This window comes from Lepus europaeus, chromosome 4 (genome assembly GCF_033115175.1).
Source record: "Lepus europaeus isolate LE1 chromosome 4, mLepTim1.pri, whole genome shotgun sequence".
In the NCBI taxonomy this organism is placed as follows: Eukaryota; Metazoa; Chordata; class Mammalia; order Lagomorpha; family Leporidae; genus Lepus; species Lepus europaeus.
This window is the reverse complement of record NC_084830.1, coordinates 88,906,647-88,933,262: the sequence shown is the minus strand read 5'-3', so window position 1 is coordinate 88,933,262 and position 26,616 is coordinate 88,906,647. Positions and strand designations below refer to the sequence as shown.

General features: G+C 38.7%; 1 pseudogene; it reads right to left on the bottom strand.

Annotated features, from left to right (window-relative positions):
* Positions 1–26,616, bottom strand: part of LOC133758720 (AP-3 complex subunit sigma-1-like) — a 155,131-nt pseudogene that overhangs the window by 21,033 nt on the left and 107,482 nt on the right.

The following is a 26,616-nucleotide window of genomic DNA, read 5'->3' as shown; positions in this document are numbered from 1 at the left end:
CCCAGGACCGGATGGCTTCACTGCTGAATTCTACCAGACATTTAAAGAAGAACTAACCCCAAATCTTCTTAAGTTATTCAAAACAATTGAAAAGGAGAGAATCCTCTCAATTTTTTTTATGTGAAGCCAGAATCACCTTAATTTCTAAACCCAAAAAAGATGCTACAGAGAAAGAACAGCAGACCAATTTCCCTGAAGAACATAAACACAAAAATCCTCAACAAAACTCTAGCCAATTGAATCCAACAACACATCAGAAAGATCATGCACCCAGACCAAGTGGGATTTATTCCTGGTATGCAAGGATGGTTCAACATTTGCAAATCAATCAAGTGATACATCTCATTAACAAACTGCAGAACAAAAACCGTATGATTATCTCAATAGATGCAGAGAAAGCATTTGATAAAATACAACACCCTTTCATGGTGAAAACTCCAAGCAAGTTGGGTATAGAAGAAACATTGCTCAACACAATCGAGGCAATTTATGACAAGCCCACAGCCACCATCCTATTGAATGGGGAAAATTTGGAAGCATTCCAACTGAACCAGTCAAGGATACTCACTCTCACACTGCTGCTATTCAAAATAATCCTGGAAATTTTAGCCAGAGCCATTAGGCAAGAAAAAGGCATCAAAGGGATAGAAATTGAGAAAGAAGAAGTCAAGCTGGAATCCTCCTTTGCAGATGACATGATTCTATATATAGGGGATCCCAAAGACTCCACCAAGAGAGTACTGGAACCCACAGAAGAGTTTGGTAAAATAGCAGGATATAAAATAATACAAAAAATCAATAGTCTTTGTATACACGGGCAATGCCACAGCTGAGAAAAATCTTCTATGATCAATCCCATCCATTCACAATAGCCGAAAAAATCAAATCCCTGGAATAAATTTAACCAAAGATGTCAAAGATGTCCATCATGTGAATTGCATTAAAGAAAAAATAGAAGACAAAAAAATGGAAAAATCTTCCATGTTCATGTATTGAAAGAGTCCATATTATCAAAATGTCCATTCTTCTGAAAGTGATTTATAGATTCAATATGATACCAATGAAAATACTAATGATATTATTCTCAGATCTAGAAAAATGATGCTGAAATTTCTAGAAAAATAATGCTGAAATCATATGGAAATACAGGAGACCTAGAATAGCTAAAGTAATCTTATACAATAAAAACAGAGCTGGAGGTATCACAATACCAGATTTCAAGACATTCTACAGGGAAGTTATGACCAAAACAGCCTAATACTGACATAAACACAGATGGATAGACCAATGGAACAGAATAGAAATGCCAGAAGTCTATCCAAACATCTACAATCAACTTATATTTGACTAAGGAGCTAAAGCCAATCCCTAGAGCAAAGACAATCTCTTCAACAAATGGTGCTGGAGAAACTGTATTTCCACTTGCAGAAGTATGAGGCCAGACACCTACTTTACACCTTACACAAAAATCCACTCAAATGGATTAAAGATCTAAAACTATGACCTGACACCATCAAATTATTAGAGAACATTGGGGAAACCCTACAAGACACTGGCACAGACAAAGCATTCTTGGGAAAGACCCCAGAGATTCAGGAATTCAAAACTAAAATTAACTAATGGGATTACATCAAATTGGCAAGCTTCTGTACTGCAAAAGAAATACTCAGGAAAGTGATGATGTAACTGATAGAATGAGAGCAATTATTTGCAATCTGTGCAACTGATAAAGGATTAGTAACCAAAGATCAAGAAACTCTAGAATAACCAAACAACCCAGGTAAGCAATGAGCAAAGGACTTAAACAGACATTTTTCAAGAGAGGAAATCCAAAGAGCCAATACACACATAAAAAAGTGATTAGGATTACTAGCCATCAGGGAAATGCAAATGAAAACCACAATGAGGTTTCATCTCACTCTAATTAGAATGGCTTTCATACAGAAATCAACAAACAACAAATGCTGTTGAAGATGTGGGAAAAAAGTCACCCTAATCCACTGTTGGTGGAAATGTAAACCGGTAAAACCACCATTGAAGATAGCAGGTTGATGCCTCAAAAATCTGAATATAGACCTATCATATGACCCAGCCATCCCACTCCTGGGAATTTATCTGAGGGAAATGAAATCAGTAAATAAACGAGTTATCTGCACCCTCATGTTTATCACAGCTGAATTCACAATAGCTAAGACATGGAATCAACCGAAATGCCTGTCAACCGATGACTGGATAAAGAAATTAGGGGATATGTTAACTATGTAATACAACAAAGCAGTGAAAAAAAGAAATCTTGTCATTTGCAACAAAATGAATGAATCTGGAAAACATCACCTTTGGTGAAATAAGCCAGTCTTAAAGGGACAAATAACATATTCTCCCTGATCTTTGAGAACTAATAGAGATCCTAAAACAAAATCTTTAGAAGTGAGATTACACTTAGAGAAGGGATGACTTGAGCTGCCCTTGTGTAGAACAGTTTCAGTTTTTTTTTTTTCAGTTTTCTTCATGTTATTTGTTGAACTCTTTACTCAATATAGAGTTAATCATATGTGTATATAAAGTCAATAGAAGATGGATCCAGTAAGAAATAAGAGTGGAAATAAGAGAGGGATGAAGAAATTTGTAACTGTAAAGCTGTATAGTTCTGCATACATTCCTATGGACTTACTTCTAAGGGTGCAGTTTAAGAACTTGTCATGAGACCCCAAATCCCATTAAGCTGGATGGAAAAAATGCCATCTTAAGTGTTAAAGTAATCACATTAAGTGTTAAAGTGAACATATAGGTAGTATTAAATGTTAAAGTGATCATATAACTAAGATCAAGTGTTTGGTAATAATAATAGGTAGAATCCATAGGTAGAATTAAAAGAGAGAAAAATTTCCAACATGGGAAGCAGTCCACACCAGGCTCATAGAACAACAATCACTTTATGTAGCACTCCTACTTCAGAATCAGCTCTTAAAGGCTTCCATAGCTTTGGTAACTCATGACAAGAGCCTAGGGTGATTACTGATGCCATAAACAAGAGTGTCAATTTGTTAAGTCAACAACAGGAGTCACTGTGCACTTACTCCTCATGTAGGATCCCTGTCCTTAAAGTGCTGTACATTGTGATTTAATGCTATAACTACTACTCAAACAGTATTTTTCACTTTGTGTTGCTATGTGGGGGCAAACTGTTGAAATCTTTACTTAATGTATACTAAACAGATCTTCTGTATATAAAGAGAATTGAAAATGAATCTTGATGTGAATGGAAGGGGAGAGGGAGCAGGAAAGGGGAGGGTTGTGGGTGTGAGGGAAGTTATGAGGGGGAAGCTGTTGTAATCCATAAGCTGTACTTTGGAAATTTATATGCATTAAATAAAAGTTAAAAAAATCTACATATGAACAAAAATGAAAAAATATATATATATTTTAAAAATTTTCTGATTGCAATTTTTAAGTTAAAATATAATTTGGAGTCCATTTACATTTTAGTATGATATTTCCTATTTTCAAGTTTGTTTTTAATTTTGTAAGCCACTTTCAATTAGAAAAATGATAGAACATGATGCCTGAAAACCTTTGATGCCAACAAACATTCATACCATTTACCCTGTCAAGCGGGCATGGATTGCACAAGTTAACACAGTTGAAGACTCTGCTGAACCTCAAGAGTGCAAGAGACCCAGGGTTCTTTATAGTCTGGAGGGAACCATCATCATCATCTCAGGCAACCTAGGACACCGTTTTCTTCCTGGGTCTTCCAAGGAAATCCTGGTAAGTCATTAAGAGGAGTTCTTTGTATATTTTACTGTGCATGTTCAACAGAAAGGGGCATTTTGTAAGAAGTGGAGCCAACGTTTCCACATTTTTTTTTGTGGATTTTGAAGAGAAAACTACAAGTGTGCGTTTTAATTTGGTAGGGCTTCTCTTCTTCAGCTGTTTTACAGAGCAGATGGTCAACATCATTGCATGGCTTTGGCCCTGTCTCAGGATCTTTGTGTCATCTGCTTGGATCTGTATCCATGAGCCTTCCCCTGGCTCCCTCTTCTCAGCCATCAGATATCAATTCTACAGTCACCTACACAAAGAGGGTTTCACTGACCACTTTCAGTTGCCCCCTTCTTCCATCTGCCCAAGGTCACTTCTTATCCAATTACCCTGCCATCTATTCTTTGTAGAACTTGGCATTGTGCAAGACGGTATGTATGTCTGTTTCTTTAGTGCCTTTCTCCCCCATTATAACATGGACTCCACAGGAGCAGTGATGTTGTCCCACCCAGTGCAGAATCTCCTGGTCTAGATCAGTGATTAGCACAGAGTAGGTGCCAAATAAATATTTGATGAAGGATTGAATATCAGGTCACTTCCAATTAGAACTAATCGGACTGGGTAATTTCCTCTTTCCAACTGGGGTATCTTTACCTTTAAACTGTATTCTAGGGATTCCTGAGTTGCTAATTTCCAACTTCACTCCTTTATGGTCTGAAAAGCTGCATGGTATGATTCCAATTCTTTTGAATTTGCTGAGACTTGCTTTATGGCATAGTATGTGGTCAATCCTAGAGAAGGTTCCATGTACTACTGAGAAGAATGTAAATGCTTTGTGTGTAAGGTGAAAACTTCTGTAGATATCTGTTAGGTCCATTTGGGCTATAGTGTCATTTAAATCTACTGTCTCCTTGTTGATCTTCTGTCCTGTTGATCTGTCTGTCTCTGAGAGTGGAGTATTGAAGTCCCCCAGTACTATTGTATTGGGGTCTAAGTCTCCCTTTAAGTCCCTTAACAAGTCTTTTAAATAAACTGGTGCCCTGTGATTAGGTGCATATACGTTGATAATCGTTATATCTTCCTGTTGAATTGATCCCTTAATCATTATATAGTGCCCCTCTTTGTCTCTCCTAACAGTTTTTGTGGTAAAGTTTATGTTGTCCAATATTAAGATGGCTACACCTGTTCTTTTTTCATTTCTGTTGGCATGGTATATGTTTTTCCAGCCTTTCACTTTCAGTCTGTATGCATCTTTGTTGGAAAGATGTGTTTCTTCTAAGCAGCAAAAAGATGGGTTTTGTTCCTTAACCCAATCAGCCAATCTGTGTCTTTTAACTGGACAGTTCAGGCCATTAACGTTCAGTGTGACTATTGATAAGTAGTAACTTTGCCCTGCCATTTGCCAAAGATGTATTCTAATATATGCTTTGAGTTTCCTGTGATCTTTTGCTGTGAGGTTTCCTTACTTTACCTTCTTTCATATTTATGACTGTGTTACTGTGTGTAGCACATCTTTAAGCATCTTTTGCAGGGCAGGATGAGTGGCAACAAATTCTTTCAATTTCTGTTTGCTATGAAAAGTCTTTAGTTCACCTTCATTCACAAATGAGAGCTATGCAGGATATAATATTCTGGGCTGGCAGTTTTTCTCTCTTAGTACCTGGGCTATATCTCACCATTCCCTCCTAGCTTGTAGGGTTTCTGGTGAGAAGTCTGCTGTGAGTCTAATTGGAGATCCTCTGAGAGTAATCTGACGTTTCTCTCTTGCACATTTTAGGATCTTTTCTTTATGTTTCACTGTGGTGAGTTTAATTACAACGTGTCGTGGTGAGGATCTCTTTTGGTTCTGTTTATCAGGGGTTCTATGAGCTCCCTGTACTAGGATGTCTCTGTCCTTCTCCAAACCTGGGAAATTTTCTGCTAGTATCTCAGTGAAAATGCCTTCTAATCCTTTCTCCCTCTCCATGCCTTCAGGAACTCCTAGAACCCGAATGTTGGTTTTTTTAAGAGTATCCTGTAGATTCCAAAGAATGTTTTTTAGATTTCTAATTTCTTCTTCTTTTCTTTGGTTTGCCTGTTTCCTTTCCTGTTCTCTATCTTCTAAGTCAGATAGTCTCTCTTCTGCTTCACCCATTCTGTTTTTAAGGCTCTCTAATGTGTTTGTCATTTGATCTATTGAATTCTTCATTTCATTATGATTTCTCATCACTATCCCAGTTTCATGTTCTACGAGTTGTTTCATTTCATTTTGATTCCTCCTTAATATTTCATTTTCGCAAGACAGATTTTCTATCTTGTCCATTAAGGATTTCTGTAGTTCAAGAATTTGTTTTTGAGAACTTCTTAATGTTCTTATCAATTTTTTGAGATCCGCTTCTTGCATTTCCTCTATCTCATTATATTCATAATCTTGAATTGGGGTGTCTTGTTCATTTGGGGGCATCATAGTGTCTTCCTTGTTCTTGTTACCTCAGTTTCTGTGTTTATTTGGCATTTTGGAGATATTCTTTGTTTTCTTGGCTGTGGTGCTTTTTCTCGTAATACTATGACTCTAGATTAAGTGGACTGTCTGCTTTAATGGATCCTTAGAGGCTGTGATGGGTGTGCCAGAGAGCTCTGTTTGGTTCTTCAGCGTTGAGGGTGTGCCAAAAGTGACTCACCCAGATTGTTCTTTCGTTCGCTCGCTCTCTCTCTCTCTCTCTTTTTTTTTTTTTTTTTTTTACTCAGTTGGGAAGTAATTCCGCACAGCGGAGTGGAATTGAGGGTAGCTGATGTATGAAATCTGGCCTCTGTGGGTGTTCGTCTGCTTACCCCTGGGACCACACAAAGAGTTTATGCATCCTTCAGTGTGGTCTCAAATTTCTCCGCAGTCTCTCACCAAGTTGCCGAGGTTACCGAGTTTGTGTACTCGGTGAGTTCTCTTGCCCCCCCTCAGATTTTCACAGTCTCAGTTCATTAGCTCCACACACTTTCACTAGATCCTGTTATTTCTCCCCACCAGAGTCAGGTTTTTCTGCTTGGCTGATGGCAGGCGCCATTTTACATATGTAAAATGGTGCCTGCTCTTTGTCTTGCTTGGCTTTGTAAGGTGAGTGGAGAGAGAGGCTAGGGTCCGTGCCGGTTCCCCTTATTTATTCATTTTTTTTCTCTCCTCCAGTCAGCCTGGTGCACTTTCCCCACCAATGTCTCGTTCTGCCTTTCCCCACCAATGTCTCGGATTACCGAGGTTTTTGTCTCACCTCCCCTTCCAGTGCTGGCACACAGATTCTGCGGCTGGGCTTCTGAGGCTGGGCTTCTACAGCTGGGCTCCCGCGGCTCCGCTCCCTTCTCTGAAGGGAGGAGAGAACTTCCACTTTGACTATGACCCTGTCAGAATAAGATCGAAGTCGGCGAACCCTAAAGGCTTCCATAGCCTTGGTAACTCATGACTAGAGCCTAGGGAGATTACTGACACCATAGAGTGTCAAATTGTTAAATCAACAACAGGAGTCACTGTGTACTTACGTCTCATGTGGGATCTGTCCTTAATGCGTTGTCCAATGTGAAGTAATGCTGTAACTAGTACTGAAACAGTATTTTTACACTTTGTGTTTCTATATGGGTGCAAACTGATGAAATCTTTCCTTAGTATATACTGAATCGATCTTCTGTATATAAAGATAATTGAAAAGGAAAAAAAAAACTTGCTGTTAAATTGGAAACTGCATAGAAAATTAATCAATTTTTTAAAAAAATACCATGTAAGATCTCTGTCCTTAATGTGCTGTACATTGTGATTTAATGCTATAACTACTACTCAAACAGTATTTTTCACTTTGTGTTGCTATGTGGGGGCAAACTGTTGAAATCTTTACTTAATATATACTAAACTGATCTTCTGTATATAAAGAGAATTGAAAATGAATCTTGATGTGAATGGAAGGGTAGAGGGTGCGGGAAAGGGGAGGGTTGTGGGTGGGAGGGAAGTTATGAGGGGGAAGCTATTGTAATCCATAAGCTGTACTTTGGAAATTTATATGCATTAAATAAAAGTTTAAAAAAAAATAAATAAATTGTACTCTAGTCTCCCCAAATAAGGCCAAACTTCCCAAGGCTAAAAAGCCTAAAATACCAGGCCTGTGATGGGGTCCTTATCCCTAAACCTCTGCTGGTCTGTGCCTGCCACCACAAACCACCTGTCCTTGCTTAAAGATTAAAGCCAAATTTAAACAAGAGAACTTTTCTGCATGTGGAAATTGGTCTTTTCTATTGTTGCCAGAGAAGACTTCTCTCCTGGCGTGACAAGGAATGGCTCCTCTGGGTAGCTGTAGGACCTGTCAGATTGAATTTTCTCTTGTGCAGCTGCTCCTGCAAAGGGCACTCTCCCCTTCGTGCTCTGCTCCTACACCCCTTCAAACCGTGCAGAGTGAGAATAGGATGCATCCCCACCCCTGAGAGTACCAAAACCCTAAATAAAAAAAAATGACTGCAGATAATTTTATGGTCTGATGGTTATACAAGATGTATGTAGCCTGAGAATGTAATGAAACAGAATGGACAGAAAACACAATTAGGTCTCCACAGCACAGTCTCATAGCTCTCTGGTCAGAAATGCCTACTACAGCTTTGTACCCCTGAACTCTCCTTCATAGGGAGATGCTTCCACACACTATTAACACTTGTTTTATTTTCAGTTTGATTTCACATTGTACTTGCATTGGGGATTCATTTAATCTTCCTTTGTACGCGATCTTTCCAAGAACATTTGTATTTTTGGAATTTTTAAAATTTGAAGTTTTTGGCCGGCGCTGTGGCTCAACAGGCTAATCCTCCTCCTAGCGGCACTGGCACACCGGGTTCTAGTCCTGGTCAGGGTGCTGGATTCTGTCCCGGTTGCCCCTCTTCCAGGCCAGCTCTCTGCTATGGCCCGGGAGTGCAGTGGAGGATGGCCCAAGTGCTTGGGCCCTGCACCCCATGGGAGACCAGGAGAAGCACCTGGCTCCTGGCTTCGGACCTGTGTGGTGCGCTGGCCACAGTGGCCATTGGAGGGTGAACCAACGGCAAAAGGAAGATCTTTCTCTCTGTCTCTCTCTCTCACTGTCCACTCTGCCTGTCAAAAATAAAATAAAATAAAAAAACTTGAAGTTTTCCTTCCTGAATGAGTTGAGATGTTTTATCAATTTTTTAAATACTGTACGATGATTACAACAGCCGGGGATGACATGAAGAACTTGATGCTTTGTGGAAAACATTCTAGTAACAATTGGCTACATATGCTGCAGCATTGCTAGCTGTCTTATTGATAGAAATTTTTTAAAAAGTGAAAGATTCATATCCAAAGAAAGTTAGAAACAGCACACCATAGTTCTTAATTGTGAGTTTATAATGTTATGATGAATAAAGTTTACTCAGATGGGGAGTAAATTGCTGGCATAATAAAATAGATTATATTCCTAAGGAAGTAAAGATGTGAAGTAGAAGGAGTAAATTGGATAAAATTTTTGGAAGTTCAATATGAAAAATAAATTTTATGTGTTCTGAGTGGCCAAAGCTATGATGAATTTAACTAAAAGAGTAAAGCATTAAAAATCTGCTGATCTAGGAGAATCTTAAAATTGGTGAGTAAAAAGTATATTTCGTCGCAAATGTATCTCTGTTGTGAATGTATGCAATGAAAAATCCCAAGGGAAAATCACAGCTTTGAGAAGCTAAGTTTTTTTGTTTTTTTAAAAAAAAGCGATTTTGACAGCATTCCCTGGAATTGAATATAACAAAATATTCTTTTAAATGGCTCCAGGTATATTTCGATGTTGCATGCAATGTGTGCGACAGGATCCTTTTATGAAAGGGGGAAAAGTAGCCATGAGGACATTGCTGTTCAAAAATTCCTTGTATTAATATGAGCTAGAAAGTCCAGTGGGTGATTCCTAGGTTCTGAGACAATCCTTGCCTTGAGTCAGCTAACTTGTAAGATTCACCCGGTTGGGGCACCGGATTCTGTCCCGGTTGCCCCTCTTCCAGCCAGCTCTCTGCTATGGCCCGGGAGTGCAGTGGAGGATGGCCCAGGTGCTTGTGCCCTGCACCCCATGGGAGACCAGGAGAAGCACCTGGCTCCTGCCTTAGGATCAGCGTGGTGCGCCGGCTGCAGCGCACTGGCCGCGGCAGCCATTGGAGGGTGAACCAACGGCAAAGGAAAACCTTTCTCTCTGTCTCTCTCTCTCTCACTGTCCACTCTGCCTGTCAAAAAAAAAAAAAAAGATTCATTATATTCCTTAGCCAACAAAAATAAAATGTAATTGTTTTCCCCCTGAAAGTTCCAGCCTGATGATTGTGACATAAGTTGAGACTTGTGTCTAATGTGGTGAAAGACATTAACTTCACTGATTTTGTTGAAGGGGAAGTATGTGTGGTTACGTATGTTTGTTTCTGTTTATTTATTTTTGAAATGTGTTTTATTCATTTTAGAGCCAGAGAGACAGAAAAATCCCATCCGATGGCTCACTCTCCAAATGCCAGCAATAGCAAGGGCTGTCAGGGAAAAGCAAGGATCAGGGAAATTTATCCAGGTCTCTCATGTGGCTAGCAGGGACCCAGATTCTTGAATGATCTCGTGCTGCCTCCCAGGGTGCACATTCACAGGAAGCTAACTTGAACATGGAGACTGGACTTGAACTCAGGCATATGATACAGGATGCAGCAATCCCAAGTGACATCTTAACTCCTAGGTCAAACTTGCATCCTGTTTGCTTCTAAATAAGAATCACTTTCAAGGGAGAAAATAAAGTTTCTATTCTGCAAAATTTTCAGGTTGGATTGTTCTCTTTTTAACCAGATGTGGGTTTGTGAAGACATTTTCTTCTATTTGCATCTATTCATAAGTTACTTTTTAATTGTTAAGATTGTCCTTTATATTTCCAAAATTCTTTTAAGATTTTCTAACGACAAAAATCTTTTTAACAAAGCAAATGAGCTGAGAGTTAGGCCTAGAGGTTAAGATTCTGATTAAGATTCTTAGGTCCCACATTGGAAGGCCTATATTCAATATAGGCCACCTCTAGCTCCTGATTCCAGCTTCCTGCTCAAGCTCAGGAAGTCAGCAGGATAGCTTAAGTAATTGGGTTCCTGGCACCCTCACAGGATATCTGGATTAAGTTCTGGCTCCTGGTTTAAGTCCAGCCCAGTCCTGGCCCAGTCCTGGCCATTGTATATATTTAAGGAGTAAACCACTAGGTTGTAGCCCTCTGTCTCTTTACCTTTTTTTTATCTTTTATTTAATGAATATAAATTTCCAAAGTACAGTTTATGGATTACAATGGCTCCCTCCCCATAACTTCCCTCCCACCTGCAACTCTCCCCTTTCCCGCTCGCTCTCCCCTTCCATTCACATCAAGATTCATTTTCAATTCTCTTTATATACAGAAAATCAGTTTAGTATGTCTCTTTACCTTTAAAATTAAAAAAAGCATGAATAGTCATGCTTCTTTTATTACACTTTGCTTTATAATGCATCGTACATATTGTGTTTTGTTTTTAAAAATTGAAGGTTTGTGACAATTCTTTTTCTAGCAATTTTAGTGTCTATTTTTTCAGTAGCTTATGCTCATTTAATATCTCTATGTGTCACATCTTGGTAATTCTCAAAATAGTCCAGGAATACAAAAGGTATTTCTGTCATGATGGTCTGTGATCAGTAACCTTTGATGTTGCTATTGTGTGTTTGAGGTTCCATAAATTACATTCATGTGAGTGAACTTCAAAAATTTTGTGGAAAATGAAATTAAAAGATAAGTTTATTTTGCTGCGAAAAAATAAAATCCATGCAAAATTTTTTCATAATATGCATTTTCCTTGAGCTTTTTGAAGATTCCACATACACATGGATTTCAAGGATTTTTTTACACTGGAAAAAATTATCATTTAATTCCATTTTCTATGAACTTTTTGAAGCTCTCTTGTATAAAGATAATGAATTTAATAAATGAGTAGGTTTTGTATGCTCTACCAACTTACTGTTCCCTCATCTCCCTGCCAGTATTCAGGCCTCCCTCTTTTCTGAGACACAAGAGTATTGAAATTAAACCAATAATCTTATAATGGCTTGTAGGTACTCAAGTAAAAAGTTGCATGTTCCTCACTTTAAAGAAAAAGCTACAAATGATTAATCTTAGTAAGGAAGCCATTTTGAAAGCCAAGCAAGCCCAAAATCTGGGCCTTTGAGCCTAATAGCCAAACTGAGAATGTTAAAGCAAAGTTCTTGAAGGAAATTAAAAATGCTACTCCACTAGCATGAACACGTGAATGATAAGGAAGCAAAACATCCTTGTTGCTGACATAGAGAAAGTGTTGGTGATCCAGATAGAAGACCAGCCACAACATTCCGTTAAGCCAAGTCCAAAACCAGGGCAAGACCTTAAGTCTCTTTAATTCTGTGAAAACAGAATGTGGTAAGGGAGCAGCAAAAGACAAGTTCAAAGATAGTGGAGGTTCATTCAGGACTTTTAAGGAAAATAATTTCTCCAAAACACAAGTGCAAGGTGAACCATAAGTGTTGATGGAGATACAAGTTCTGCAGAAGATGCAGCTGAGATCATAGATGAAGGTGGCTCCACTGAACAAAAGACTTTCAGTGTAGACAACACAGCCTGCTATTGGAAGAAGCAGCCATCCAGGACTTTCACAGCCAGAGAGGAGAGGTCAGTGCCCAGCTTTAAATCTTCAAAGGACAGGATGCCTCTGTTGTTAGGGGCCAATTTTTCATTCACCATTTTGAAAATTCTAGGGCTCTTAAGAATGAAATCTACTCTACCTGTTCTCTCTAAATAGAACAACAAGGTCTGCATGACAACACAGTTGTTTATAACGTGGTTTATAGAGTATTTTACGACTACTTGATGAGAATTGCTGTTCAGAAAAAGAGATACTCTTCAAAATATTACTGTTCATTGACAAAGGAATTGGGTGGCCCAACTCTCTGATGGAGTTGTACAATGAGATTCATGTTGTTTTCATGTCTGTTAACACAGTTTCCATTCCCCCATTTTTCAGCCCATGGACCAAGGTGTCATATTAACTTGCAAGTCTTATAACTGAAGAAAAACATTTCATAAGGCTATAGCTGTCATAAATAATGATTCCTCTAATGGATCTGGGCAAAGTCAACTGAAAGCCTTCTGAAGGAAAGGATTTGCCATTCTAGATGACATTAAAAATATTTATGATTCATAGGAGGAGGTCAAAATGTCAACATTAACAGGAGTTTTGAAAATTTGTTTTCAACTCTCATGGACAAGTTTATTTCAGTGGAGTGGGGGGTGTTGTGGTGCAGTGGGTTAAGCCACCACTTGTGATGCTGGCATGCCATATCAAAGCACCAGTCAAGTACCATCTACTCTGCTTCCAATCCAACTTCTTGTTAACACTCCTAAGAAGGCAGTGGATGATGATACAAATTACTTGGGTCTCTTCCACCCACGTGAGAGATCTGGATGGAGTTCTTGACTCCTGCGTTTGACTTGGCTTGGTTCAGTCCCAGTTGATGAGGTCATTTTGGATGTGAGCAAGCAGATAGAAGATACCTTCTTCTCTCTGTCTCTTGCTCTCTCTGTGTCACTTTGCTTTTCAAATAAACAAACATACAAGTCTTTTAGAAAAATATTTCAGTCAATTGCAGATATGGCAGAAATAACAAGAGACTCAGAATTAGAAGTGGAGCCTGAAGATTGGACTGAATTGCTGCCATCTCACTTTATAACTTTAGTGTATGAGGAGTTGTCTCTCTTATGGATGAGCGAAGAAAAGTAATCTCTTGCAATGGAATCTAGTACTGGTGTAGATACTACGACCATTGTTGACAACAGGGGATTTCAAATATTACATAACTTTCGTTGATCAAACAGCAGAAGGATTTGGAGGACTGGATCCAATTGTGAAAGAAGTTCTACTGTGGGTAAAGTGCTATTGAACAGCATAGCATGCTACAGAGAAATCTTTTGTGCAAGGCAGAGTCGATCGATGCAACCAATTTCACTGTTGTCTTATTTTAAGAAATTGTCACAGCCACCCCAGGCTAAGGAATCACTACCCTGATAGGTCAGCAGCCATTAACAACAAAGCAACACCCTTTGCCAGAAAAAAATTGCAACTTGCTAAAGACTCAGATGATCATAGCATTTTTATAACAATAAATAATTTCTAAATTATAGTATGTATATTTTCATACATACTGCTATTGCACATTTAATAGACTACAATAAATTATAGCATAACTTTATATGCACTGGGAATCCAAAAAAGTTGTGCAATTCATTTTCCTGCAATTCTCACTTTATTGCAGTGATCTGGAACCAAACTCACAGTATCTCTGAAATCTGCCTGTTGCCTCTCTGCAGAGAAACACGATCTGCTCCCTAGCTACAATTTTCCTCATTTTGGGTGAGCTCCAGAAATCCTTTTTCAACATGTGTTGGTTGCAGTCATTTCTACAACCACAGCAGGTAGGCTACACATAGTGAATCTGGAAACAAACCTCTAGCTTAGTCTTTGCCCTAAATGTAGCCAAATTGATGATAATAATAATAATGTTCTGATCACAGCTCTATAACATGTTGGACAAGTGCCCTTGCATAGACCATTTTCTCTCCAAGACTGATGTTTGCCTTTATAAAATATGAACAATATTGACTGCATCTGTGTAATCATAGCAAGGATAGGGTGGTGTGTTGTTGATCTTCTGTATATAAAGATAATGGAAAATGAATCTTGATGAAGAATAGGATGGGAGAGGAAGTGGGAGATGGGATGGTTGCCAGTGGAAGGGAGGGTATGGGGGGAAAAGCCACTATAATCCAAAAGTTGAACTTTGGAAATTTATATTTATTAAATAAAAGTTAAAAAAACAGAATTGCTCTTCAATATGAAAATGTTAATAATAATGATAATGACAGCAACCATATCATGGCTCATTTTAAAATGCTTGATCTTGTCATGAGACAGGCACATGCTTCTCAGGGCACAGCTAACAAGGTGTTGGCTGGTACTTAGATAGTTCAATAATTGTTCACCTTTTGTGTGCAATCTGTTAGTATTTTCTCTACTTTCATCTTTAACCTTGATTGCAAACCCTTTTTTAACACCAAGGAGAAAGGATGCCATATTTAGAAGTCTAAATTCAACTGGTTTATTGGGGGTAGGGAGTGGAAATTCTGAGAACAAACTTCTTAAATACTTCTGACCACTGTAAGTCACAACCACTGGGGGGTCACAGTGGACAAGACGCCAAAGATGAAGGAATTTGTATCTTAGAGTAGCCTAACCTTTTCCTTTATTTACTTAAATAATGGGCTAAATGTGAGAATATCCAACTGTATGTGAGATGCTAAGTGTTTAACTTATCCCAATTGTGTGATTAACAGTATTCTGCTAAGTTTTTAATATAAGGATTATTAGTAAAGTTATAAACAGACTCCAAAGTACTTAGTAATAATTTTTTGCACAAAAATGAACTGTATAACCTTAAAAGCAGTCACTGGAACTTCTTTAACACACTAGGATTTCTGATCTGGAAGTTTCAGGGGTTAGGGGATGTTAGAATGGATTTCATTTGTGACTCCAAATCTATGCAACAACATTTTTTAAAGAGAAAGCACTGTACTAAAGTAAAAGTTACTAAAAATTGTGAAGTCCTTGGCCACATGACCAGGTCTTTCAGTAGAGATCTGTAATTAATGGACCCTTCACTACCATCCTGGGGACTCTTTGTCTCCTTTGTAGACATGTTGACATTGAGTCACAGGCATGGTGAATAACGACAGCTCAGAAATCACTGGAGTCCTGTGCTCCTGAGGCTACAAAAGCAGTTGAATTACTTATGGAAATCTGTGAATCTTCCTGGGAATTGGGATATCACCTATGTTAACTAGCCCTGCAATTTTTCAAAATCCGTGATGCATCAGAACATTCTATAAGGGATACAAGATGTCTATGGTGCTCACTACAGGACTAAACTGGGCTAGTTTCTCTACCTGCATTGTTCAGGCCCAGAACACTATACCCCAAAGTCTGGCACTTCAGAATGCTGAATAATTTTATTAGAAGACTTTGGAAGCAAGGTCTCTCTGACTTTCTCCTGTCCTCCTGCTTCCTATACCTTTTTCTCTCCAAAAATGAGTCTCAGAAATGAGAATTCCTCTTCCCCAAAGCATGCCACAGAAACAAGAACCACAAAAGCTATGGTGATCATGTCTGCCTTCTCCCTCATTCTGTAGAGATGCTTTCCCACAGCCCAAGGGGAAGGACATCTACACTGGGAGGCCGGGAGAAATCTGGACAGACAGGTCTTGCTCAGTCTCCCTCCATCCCTCTTCCTGAGTCTGTTCCTATTAGATCATATCCTTTCATTGGATCACATTTACAGAGTGTGGTTCATTCTTTAGCAAACCCAAATGCAAAACAATAGATGGCTTTCTCTGGTCTTGACTTTCGAAAGTTCCCATTTCATACACAGCATTTATTAGATAAATTTGTTATGCACTTCTGTTGTTAACCAGTCTTTTCTTACAAAAGTGCCCACATGATGGGTGGGGAACGATATCACTCTTCCTCAGAGGCCTGAAACCAAACTCCTGGAGGATGAGAGGATGACTTCATGGAAACTAAACACAATGACCTGCTGTTGGATTTGAATGATTCGCTGGCTTGATCCCTTTTGTTCTTTCATTGCTTGTGTCTGAGGGCAAGTAAACATATTTTGGTGAGTTTCCTAATTTCATGAAAAAATGCAATTTAATATAAATACCTTAAAATAATATCATTTAGTTATATGCAACTTCACAAGTATTGATCTGTGTTACCTAGTTTGACAGCTCAGTCATCTAGCAGTAATTAATATTGGTGTGTTAGTGAATAAGTTCCCCACACAAACATTCCAGGCTTCCCTACCCTGCAGTTTGCTTGCTTTCAAAAGAGCTTTTTGCCCACAAACTACTTTCTTAGCTTTCTTGTTCTGCTACTCTAACATGGATTTTTAAGATACATCCAATCATGAAATCAATAAAGAAATTAATTCCATTTGCTATGTAATTCTAACCTGGGGCAATCAATTGCGAATATGAATCAAAATTTAATATCAGCTACAATAGATTACTCAAGCCGACTAGCTTGTAGGCTTGGTATGTCAGAATGATCAGAGTGTAAGTATTAATTCTTCTATTTAAGATTGTGCTCCGATTTCCCCATTGGTAGGCATGCTTAACAATACCTGGATGGAAGGGCTATTGTGAGAGTGAAATGAGGACTGCTTGTAACAAAGTCAGCGTTCAGAAGTCATTCCTAGTAATATCTTTAACAGCTGTTCATAAAACCAAGTTATGAGGCCTAGTTTCTTCCTGACTGTGTTATAAATTTCATCCTGGAGGTGGGAGACATGTACAAGGTTTGGATCAACTCTGAGGCCTCAGCCATCTTCAAGGGCTGATATTTGAAGTCTTTTCACATAAAAAAGGAACATTCAAAACATGAGGTGACCTTTGACTGTAGCTGTTGTTTGTCTCTTAACAGAGAAGACAGGGAACTGGTCAAAGCATTCTCTGCAGAGAGAAAAGACCAGAATTATTGCTAAAGTAAATATCAGGCAAACAGAAAGGTGTGTTAGAAGTCCAGTTACTTTGGAGTTTATTTAAACTAAGAGAAAAAAAAGACATAATTTTTCATGCCATACGTGCTTGGTTCTTTAAATAGCAATTATGACAAAGCACAGAAAGAATTGAGGAATGTTATATTTAAGCAAAATGTAAGACTCTCCCCTTTTATTTTTTGTAAACAACTCCATGGTAAACATAGATGATGTTCCCTTCCAGATTTTACCTGGGAGTGGCCTTTTTTTATTTAAAAAGAGTAGGTTTGTCACAATTATATAGGTGTCACCAATGTTAGTATATCTTGGGTTCTCAGTAACATTTGTTGATTCAGCACGGGCTGGAGCTCCTCCTAAGGCAACCTCAGATTTCTCCAGTTTATTTCATGCATCAATTTGTGTAGCAATCTCATTCATGTTGGTTTCCAATACCATTCCCTCCATCACCATTTCTGCAAGAATATTGTGAATATTGTCTCTGTGGAAAATGACATTTTCAAAACACTTTCCTAATGTCGCCACAAATGCTTGCATTAGATCTAAACTGTCAGTTCACTTTCTGAAACATCCACACAGAACACAAAATACCATTTTGCATAATGTCTATAAATCAGTTTGTTGTCCCATCTTCCAATCAATAATCCTCCTTTTAGGAAATTACATACATTTTCATCTCTCTTAGATGCCAAATGTAAAGTCTTCCCTGATGATTTGTTGTTCACTGAAGGATTTCTTCTTCGCTGAAGGACTGGTAGAACATGGAGAGTCCTGACTTTCCATGGTTGTTGAATATCAGGATTGCCTTGATAGTGGCTGTATCAGGCTAGGCCAACTGAGTGAGTGCTGGTAGCCAGGTCCTGACTGGATGTGCTACCAACTCTTCTAATTAGGGTTTTCCTTAAGTTATGATAATAAGACTTATCTGTACTTCCTTCCCACTTCCTCTGGAGACTGTGTAGAATAATCTTTAAAAGTATTGCAGGTGGGAGGGAAGTAAAGGGGGGGGGGCAGCCATTGTAATCCATAAGCTGTACTTTGGAAATTTATATTCATTAAATAAAAGATAAAAAAAAGAAAAAGAAAAGACCGAAAGCAAATGGAGGTACAGAAAAATATTTATATTCTTTATTCCAATGTAACCTAACAGATAATATAAAAAAAAGTATATTCTGGGGCTGACATTTGGGGCATTGGTTAAGTATCTGCTTGGGACTCCCACATCCTATACTAAAGTGCCTGGTTTGAGGCCCAGCTCCTCCACCTCTGATGCAGCTTCTTGCTAATATGAACTATAGGAGGCCGGCGCCGTGGCTCACTAGGCTAATCCTCCACCTGCGGCACCGGCACACCAGGTTCTAGTACCGGTTGGGGCACCGGTTCTGTCCCAGTTGCTCTTCTTCTAGTCTAGCTCTCTGCTGTGGCCCAGGAAGGTAGTGGAGGGTGGCCCAAGTGCTTGGGCCTGCACCTGCATGGGAGACCAGGAGGAAGCACCTGGTTCCTGGCTTCGGATCCACACAATATGCCAGCCGTAGCAGCCACTTGGGGGGTGAACAACAGAAGGAAGATCTTTCTCTCTCTCTCTCTCTCACTGTCTAACTCTGCCTGTCAAATATATATATATATATATATATATATATATATATGAACTATAGGAGGCAGAAGATGATGACTCAAGTAATTAGATTCTTGTCACCCAAGCCCAGATGGACTTCTAGGCTCCAGGCTTCAGCCTGGCCGAACCCTGGCTGTTGCAGGCATTTGGGAAATAAACCAGCAGATGGAAGGTCTCTCTCTTTCTTTCAATTAAAATGAAGATAAGTAGATAAAACTTTCAAAAAATCTTGAGCAAATCAAGACTACAATAATGTGAATCTGAATTCCAGTTCTATGACCTATGATCCTTGTGATTTTGGACAAATGCTTAACCAGCCTTTTTCCTTCTTTTCTTAACTGAAAAATGAGAATGAAAATGAAGCTTAAAGATGGATTAAATGACTTAATACTTACAAAGCACTTAAGAAATTCATGTCACAATGGTAAGCACTATATACTATGTAACTAAATAACAATATTCTCTCCCACTGTCTATTAATTCCTTTAAAATATATTTGTAGGCAGGGCCATCATTATACCATAGAAGGGAAAACTGCAACCTGTGACTCTGGCATCCCAGATGGGCAGTGGGTTTGAGTCCCAGCTGCTCGACTTCCTATCCAGCTCCCTGCTATTGTGCCTGGCAAAGCAGCAGAAATTTGGCCAAGTGCTTATGCCCCTGCCAAGTACTTATACCCACATAGGATACCTGGATGAAGCTACTGGCTCATGGTTCAGGCTTGGCCCAGTCTGGGCCATCGCAACCATTTGGGGAGAAAATCAGCAGATGAAAGATTTCTCTATCTCACTCTGCCTCTTCTTTCTCTCTCTCTCTCTCTCTCTCTCTCTCTCTCTCTCTCTTTCTTATAACTCTGCCTTTCAAATAAATAAACAAATCTTTAAAAAACAGATTTGTACTTGCATCCTCTTAAACATTATTATTTTGAAGGTTGATAATACACATGAGTGGCCAAATTCCACTATGAATTTTTAGTACCTATATTCATATTTCTCTCTGTACTATTCCAAATAGTGTTAAAGAACAAGAATGATTTTGTGGAACACTTTTTTTAGTTGTTACTACTTATTCACTTGATTTTTATATTCTCTTACTTCTATATTCACTCAGATTTTCTTTGTTACCCAACTTTAAGTATCCTTCTTGGCTTGTTGTTTGTTTGCTTGTTTTTAATCTGTTTTGATCTACTTTCTCCTCTGGGAAAATTAAACAGGCTCACATATCTGACCAAGACTTCTTTCCACTCCAAGCTCTTTAGCTGCTTTTTTGAGAGATTTATATGGCTATTATGCAATATTTTAACCTAACATAATATATATTTATGATCTATTATATCTACCTGTTTATCTACCTTCCTACATAATTTTTACATGCCTTTTTTACATTTAGTATCTGCATTAACTCTCAAGGGCTTCTGTTGTAGGCTTTCTCATCTACAACAATGAGAGATCTGAACTTAATAAGTTTTAACATTCCTTAAAGAATTCAAATTCAGTGAGTTTATGCAATAATAGAAATAAAATACAATTTAGAAAAATATGAATTTTTATTAATGAAATTACTTAATGAAATAGCAATGAGAAAAGTCTTAAAAACAGCAAGGATACATAAAATAAGGGTAAACAAAGATAAGAATCACAGCAAATTTCTTTTCTGAAGCAATGTAAGCAAAAAGGCAGTAAAGCAATATCTGCAAAAAGGAGAGCCGGAAAGAAAGAACTTGTCAGTTTAGTTCTCCACACTCGTTTGTGCCTTTAAATTGAAAATGAAATACTTTATCATATATACCAAGCCTGAAAGGATTTACTGCCAGCAGGCCTTCAGAACAAGTAATATTAAAGGAAATACTTCACATAGAGCGAAAAAAAAGATGCCATAAGGAAATATAAATCTATGCAGAGAAACAAAGAATGGGAAACGCTGATTATGTGAGTAAATGTGACTGCTATTGAGTCTAGTGATGCCTTCAATTATGAATATAAGGTAGCGATGCTTCAATACTAAGTACAACTTCCTGTTGAATAGACCAAAGAGCTGTTTTTCCTATGATCTTACATAGGGAAAAAGAAAAAAATCATTTCTTTCATAATAAAAAGGAAATTTTGAACACAAAGTTGAGTTTTAAATCACATTTTCTTAGATCTGCTTTTAATCTGAACTCAATGGTGTTTTATTTTCCTGTCTCATCTAATTTTTCAGATTTAAGATTTCTTTTCATGCTTCACCCCTAGTTGCTTACTCACAGTTGCCTGTCTTCCCTCCCTCATTCTAATTTTTCCTTCTGCCTCAGCCTTTTCATTTATTCTTCCACCCTCAGTTTTCTCATCCCGTCTGTCTCCACGACTTCTTTCTTGTTTAGCATAAAATTTTGGAAACCTTCTTATCTTCTTTCCCTAAAAGTAGTCCCAGATTCAGCAAACTTAAGAATTAAGAGATGGCTTAAATACTTTTGTAAGTGCAAAACGTAAACACATTTATAATATTAAAGTTAAGGTTAACCATCAAGCACATCTATTTATGGATCACCCACAATTTATAATTCTAGGTATATGGACTATCTTAGTGAATAAAATCAAGTAAGTTGCACGCTTTCCTTCATTTTGTAGTCTATTGGGAGGGGACAGGCAATTATCAATAAATATGATAATATAGAAAATCTGCCGGCGCCGTGGCTCAATAGGCTAATCCTCCACCTTGCAGCGCCGGCACACCGGGTTCTAGTCCCGGTCGGGGCGCTGGATTCTGTCCCAGTTGCCCCTCTTCCAGGTCAGCTCTCTGCTGTGGTCCGGGAGTGCAGTGGAGGATGGCCCAAGTGCTTGGGCCCTGCATCCCATGGGAGACCAGGAGAAGCACCTGGCTCCTGCCATCGGATCAGCACGGTGCGTCGGGCGCGCTGTGGCCGCAGCGGCCATTGGAGGGTGAACCAACGGCAAAAGGAAGACCTTTCTCTCTGTCACTCTCTCTCACTGTCCACTCTGCCTGTCAAAAATTAAAAAAAGAAAATCTTATCTTACATTACTAGACCATTTATGTTGCGGTACAAAATAAAGTAGATGACAGTGGAAGGCAAAACTTGGAGTAGCAAAAGAAGATGCAAAGTGTTGTGTCTTTGTAAAAATTAGATTGGAAAGAAGACTTGAAGTTACTTCCAGAAAGACTGGTAGATGAGAGCCATAAGCCATAAAACAAGAACAGGATGTCACAAGTGTTCATAGAACATCAAGATGGTCAGAGTAGCCAGGGTAGAGTGATTTGGTGCGGTGCTGGAGGATGAGAGATCAGAGAGGTAATGGGGCCTAAAATGTAAAGCTTCATAAATCACTGAAGACTTTTACTTTTTTACCAAGATGAAGAGTTAAGTTGTGAGCAGAAGTGACATGACCTAACTTATGTTTTAAAAGGACAATTATGGGGGCCAGCATTGTGGCACAGCAGGGAAAGCTGCTGCTTGTGACTCTGGTATCCCATATGTGTGCCGGTTCAAGTCCTGGCTGCTCCACTTCCATTCCAACTCCCTGCTAATGGCCTGGGAAAAGCAGTAGAAGATAGCTCAAGTATTTGGGGCCCTGCCACAAAAGTGGGAAACCTGGATGAAGCTCCTGGCTCCTGGCCCTGGCCTGGCCCAGCCCTGGATGTAGCACAGATTTAGGGAGTGAATCAGCGGATGGAAAAATCTCTATCTCTCCTTTTCTCTGTAACTCTTTCAAAGTAAACAAATGGATGTGTTTTTTTTTTTTTTACTTTATTTTATTTTATATTTTTGACAGGCAGAGTGGACAGTGAGAGAGAGAGACAGAGAGAAAGGTCTTCCTTTGCCATTGGTTCACCCTCCAATGGCCGCCGCGGCTGGCGCGGGACAGAATCCGGTGCCCCAACCGGGACTAGAACCTGGTGTGCCGGCACCGCTAGGCGGAGGATTAGCCTATTGAGCCGCGGCGCCGGCCAACAAATGGATGTTTTTTAAAAAAGGATCATTATGTCTACTCTATTGAAAACATGTAAGTATCACTGGAGCAAAAGAATAACATTTTGTGGTTATTCAAGCAAGATACACCAGTGGCTTGGTCTAAGTGGTAGCCAGGAGAGGCGGTAAAAAGTGATTGAATCGTGGGTACAATCTGAGGCTAGATTCAACCATGCCGAATGATTGATTATACTATTATATAGGATGTGAGAGACAGAGGGGTCCCAAGATGATGCCAAGATTTGTTTACACAATAAATACAAGGTTATCTTCAATCTGAGATGGGAAAGATGAGTTAATTTGATATCTCTCTTAGACATAAATGTGGAAATGTTGAATGAATAATATAATATGCCAGGCAACAATTCAGAGGTAAAGTATAAGGAATGAGTATAGATGGATAGCAGAATCCACCCAAGAGCTAAGCCCCATAAGTCTCTATCACAAAAACTTTGAGCACAAGAGAAAGAATCTATCAAGGAGACTGAGGAGAAACAACTAGTGAGATCATTTCCCTCATGTTTCTACATTTAATCTTTGCAGACAGGGTTTGTGCTATGTGTAAAGAACGAACATGCTTCTAGTTTCAAGAGAAGCTAATGCCCGACCTTGCTGGAACTGTGAGCTTCAACCCAGGTGGGACTCCTAAAAATGTGTTCTGCTCGAGACTTTATTTGCTTCCTTTGCCCCTGTGTTTTCTCAGGATACTCACTGGGGTCATAATGGGATTAGTTGAAGGCATGGGCTGTCCAGTCACACAGAGATGGCATGAACCCAAGCCCAACTCTCACTACTCTGTGAGCGCTGTTACTTGAGTTAGCAGTATCTTCACCTATAAAATAGAGATGACAATCCTAACACACAATGTTGACGGGAGGATCAAATAAGTCAACACATCAATATGTGTGAAGTGTCTACAAAAGTCCAAGCGCCTAATAAATCAGCCTGCCTTTCCCCATGCTCAGCACTGTGCTAGTGCTTAGGGTTCAGTTGAACTAGAATAACGGATCGCTCCACTCCTGATGCACCTATATCCTCTTCAGAGAGAAAAATGACAGATCATTAGACATGAATAATAAAATAGAAAGTGCCTTGAAAGGAACAGATAAGGGGCTGAGGTACAGAGTGTGGGGAAGCTTCTTGTCATATTTAATTTTTACAGCAATCCTAGAAAGTGGACTATTTAACATGGTTACAAGATGAGGAAATTGTGGGGTGGAACAGTTAAGTACCTTGCTGTAAGTCACGTGGCTACCTCATGTCAGAAGAGGGGTCTGAAGCCAGACAATCTGTTGTTCTTCTGTTGCCCAGGTTATGGCACTGTATTTGTGCTTAGAAATTCTGGTAGCAAGTGAAGAGTCCATGAACCTTAGGGCAATGTAATGAGTATTCAATTAATTAAATTCCTCTATCCTCTTCTCCACTTGTGAGTTATTGGTGGGGCATAACAATAATAAGAAATATATTTTGTTGTAGGCAGTTATAATTATCTTAATAATCTATCAATATTATTAAGATAATAATTAACAAAATTTATCAAGAGTTAAAATCTTAAGATTATTAATTCTTAACAATAAAAATAAACTTAATGTTAGATACATTATTATCACCTTTTTACAGGCAAGGAAACTGACATTCAGGTTGACCATGCCAATAACTCTTAGGATAGTTGGATTTGAATCCTGTGGTCTGACTATAATAGACAAGGATGCAATAGGGCCTCCATTCCTACACATGCTTAATTAATTCAAAAGAACGTTTTTTTCAAAATATACACTTTTCATGACACTCCTATATATGGATTTCAAAGATCCTCTCCATCAACAAAAACTTAAAGTTTAATTCCATTTTCCATGAATGTTTTGCAATAGCCTTGTAAGAAGGAATGCTATACCATCATGATGGAGGAAACGATTCTGTTTTGGTCTCACTGAATCTACAATATCTTTTATATTTTTTTCTTAAAGGAAAAATCTAGATTTAGACACGTACATGTGTGTTTATATATGTGCATAAATAAATTATAATTACTTTTCAATGATTGTAATCAAAATTGTTATTTTGATTTTTCTCAAAGTTAATTAGCCTGCATCATTCAAATTCTCTACACTAAATGTCAACATTGAATCTTTCATGTACTTTTTTACTGAAGTTGGGTTCATTCTTTGGGAAACCTGCCTCACTGATCACTTATAGCTAATGATTATAGGACATGATGGGAAAGCCTCATGGTGCTGGGTTGAACTGGAACATGCTAACAGTTCAAGAGTTTGCAGATGCCACTGTGGAGTGGGCCCTTCCATTGTGGGACTCTCTCCATACTTATCTGAAAGATTCTGAGTTTGCCTCTGCATGAAAGACTAGGTGTGGATTATTATGAAATCCCTAAGAACACAGCAGCAAGAGAGTGTAGCATGGAGGACAGAATGGTGCACAGTGCTTGGTGGAGGTGAATCCTTTCCAGAGTCTCCTCCACGAATCCAATCTTAACTCTGTGCCTTCACATAAATGACCCCAAATGGAATGGAACAGACAGAATAGCACATTCTGGAATATAAACACATACTATCCTTTGGCATAAATTTACTTCCATCAGAAGGCATGAGGTGTTTACTATTATCCATGTTTTACCAATAAGGGACAGGAGATCAGTTGAAGACTGACCCCAGAACCCAGGACACTGCTACATTTTGATAGTGGCAGAGTCTCACAGGGAAAGCTACAGAGGCATAAGTGAGGGTCCCACTGCAGCCTGGACAGCTCATGAGCCATATGCCCCATAACTAAGAACAGCCTGGTCAGGTAACCTGGAAATGTTTTAAAGAAGAGCCATACATTGTAGTTGCTATCTTATGTTTCCAGGTGTTACATTATCTCCAAAAATTCAGAGTAATTATTAAAAGTTCAATTAAAAAAAATGGTGATTAAGATAGTAAACACGTGAAACAAAGTTCCTACTGAGTCAGGCTGCTGTTCTAGCACGTGGTGGGCCACCTTTGCCTACAGAACTCTCCAGAAGCTAAGTTTTCTGATATGCTCTAGATCTTTGATGATTTCAGAGCACCCTTATACAAAAAATGCTCGAAGTAACATGGCAAATGAAATTGTAACCTGCTTCAAAGGAGGATACATTATGTAATTGATTACAGGACTCTTTGTAGCCTTAGAATTCCTATTAACATCTTGCAGGTTGAATTTAGTATAACAGTCAAGGAGAAAGAGCGTGGTATGAATAGTCAGACTTACACTCATTCATTCATTTCATTCACAACAACAGTTTATTAAGTATCTACTGTGCATCAGGCATACTGCTTTGGGAAGTAAGGAAAATGAAAATGGCATAGTCCCTGCCTCCTTGGGATTATATGAGTATTAGAGGCATGGAGGAGAGAGAGATAAATCAAATTTAATTATGAGTGAAAGTGTTAGTTGGGAAGTTTATTTATTTACCCAGCAAATAACGACTGCATGTCCACTTTAATGTATTGTCTGGATTTTGGAAACACAGTCTGCAAGAATAATAAGATCTTTGATATCACTGAGAATACACCTCAACTGGGCAGAGGAAACCATAAATACATTTTAAAAAGAAACATATACCAATAAGTATCCTAAGGAAAATTAAGACAATATGATAGGAAAGAATGACAAAGTGACTGTTTCAGATCA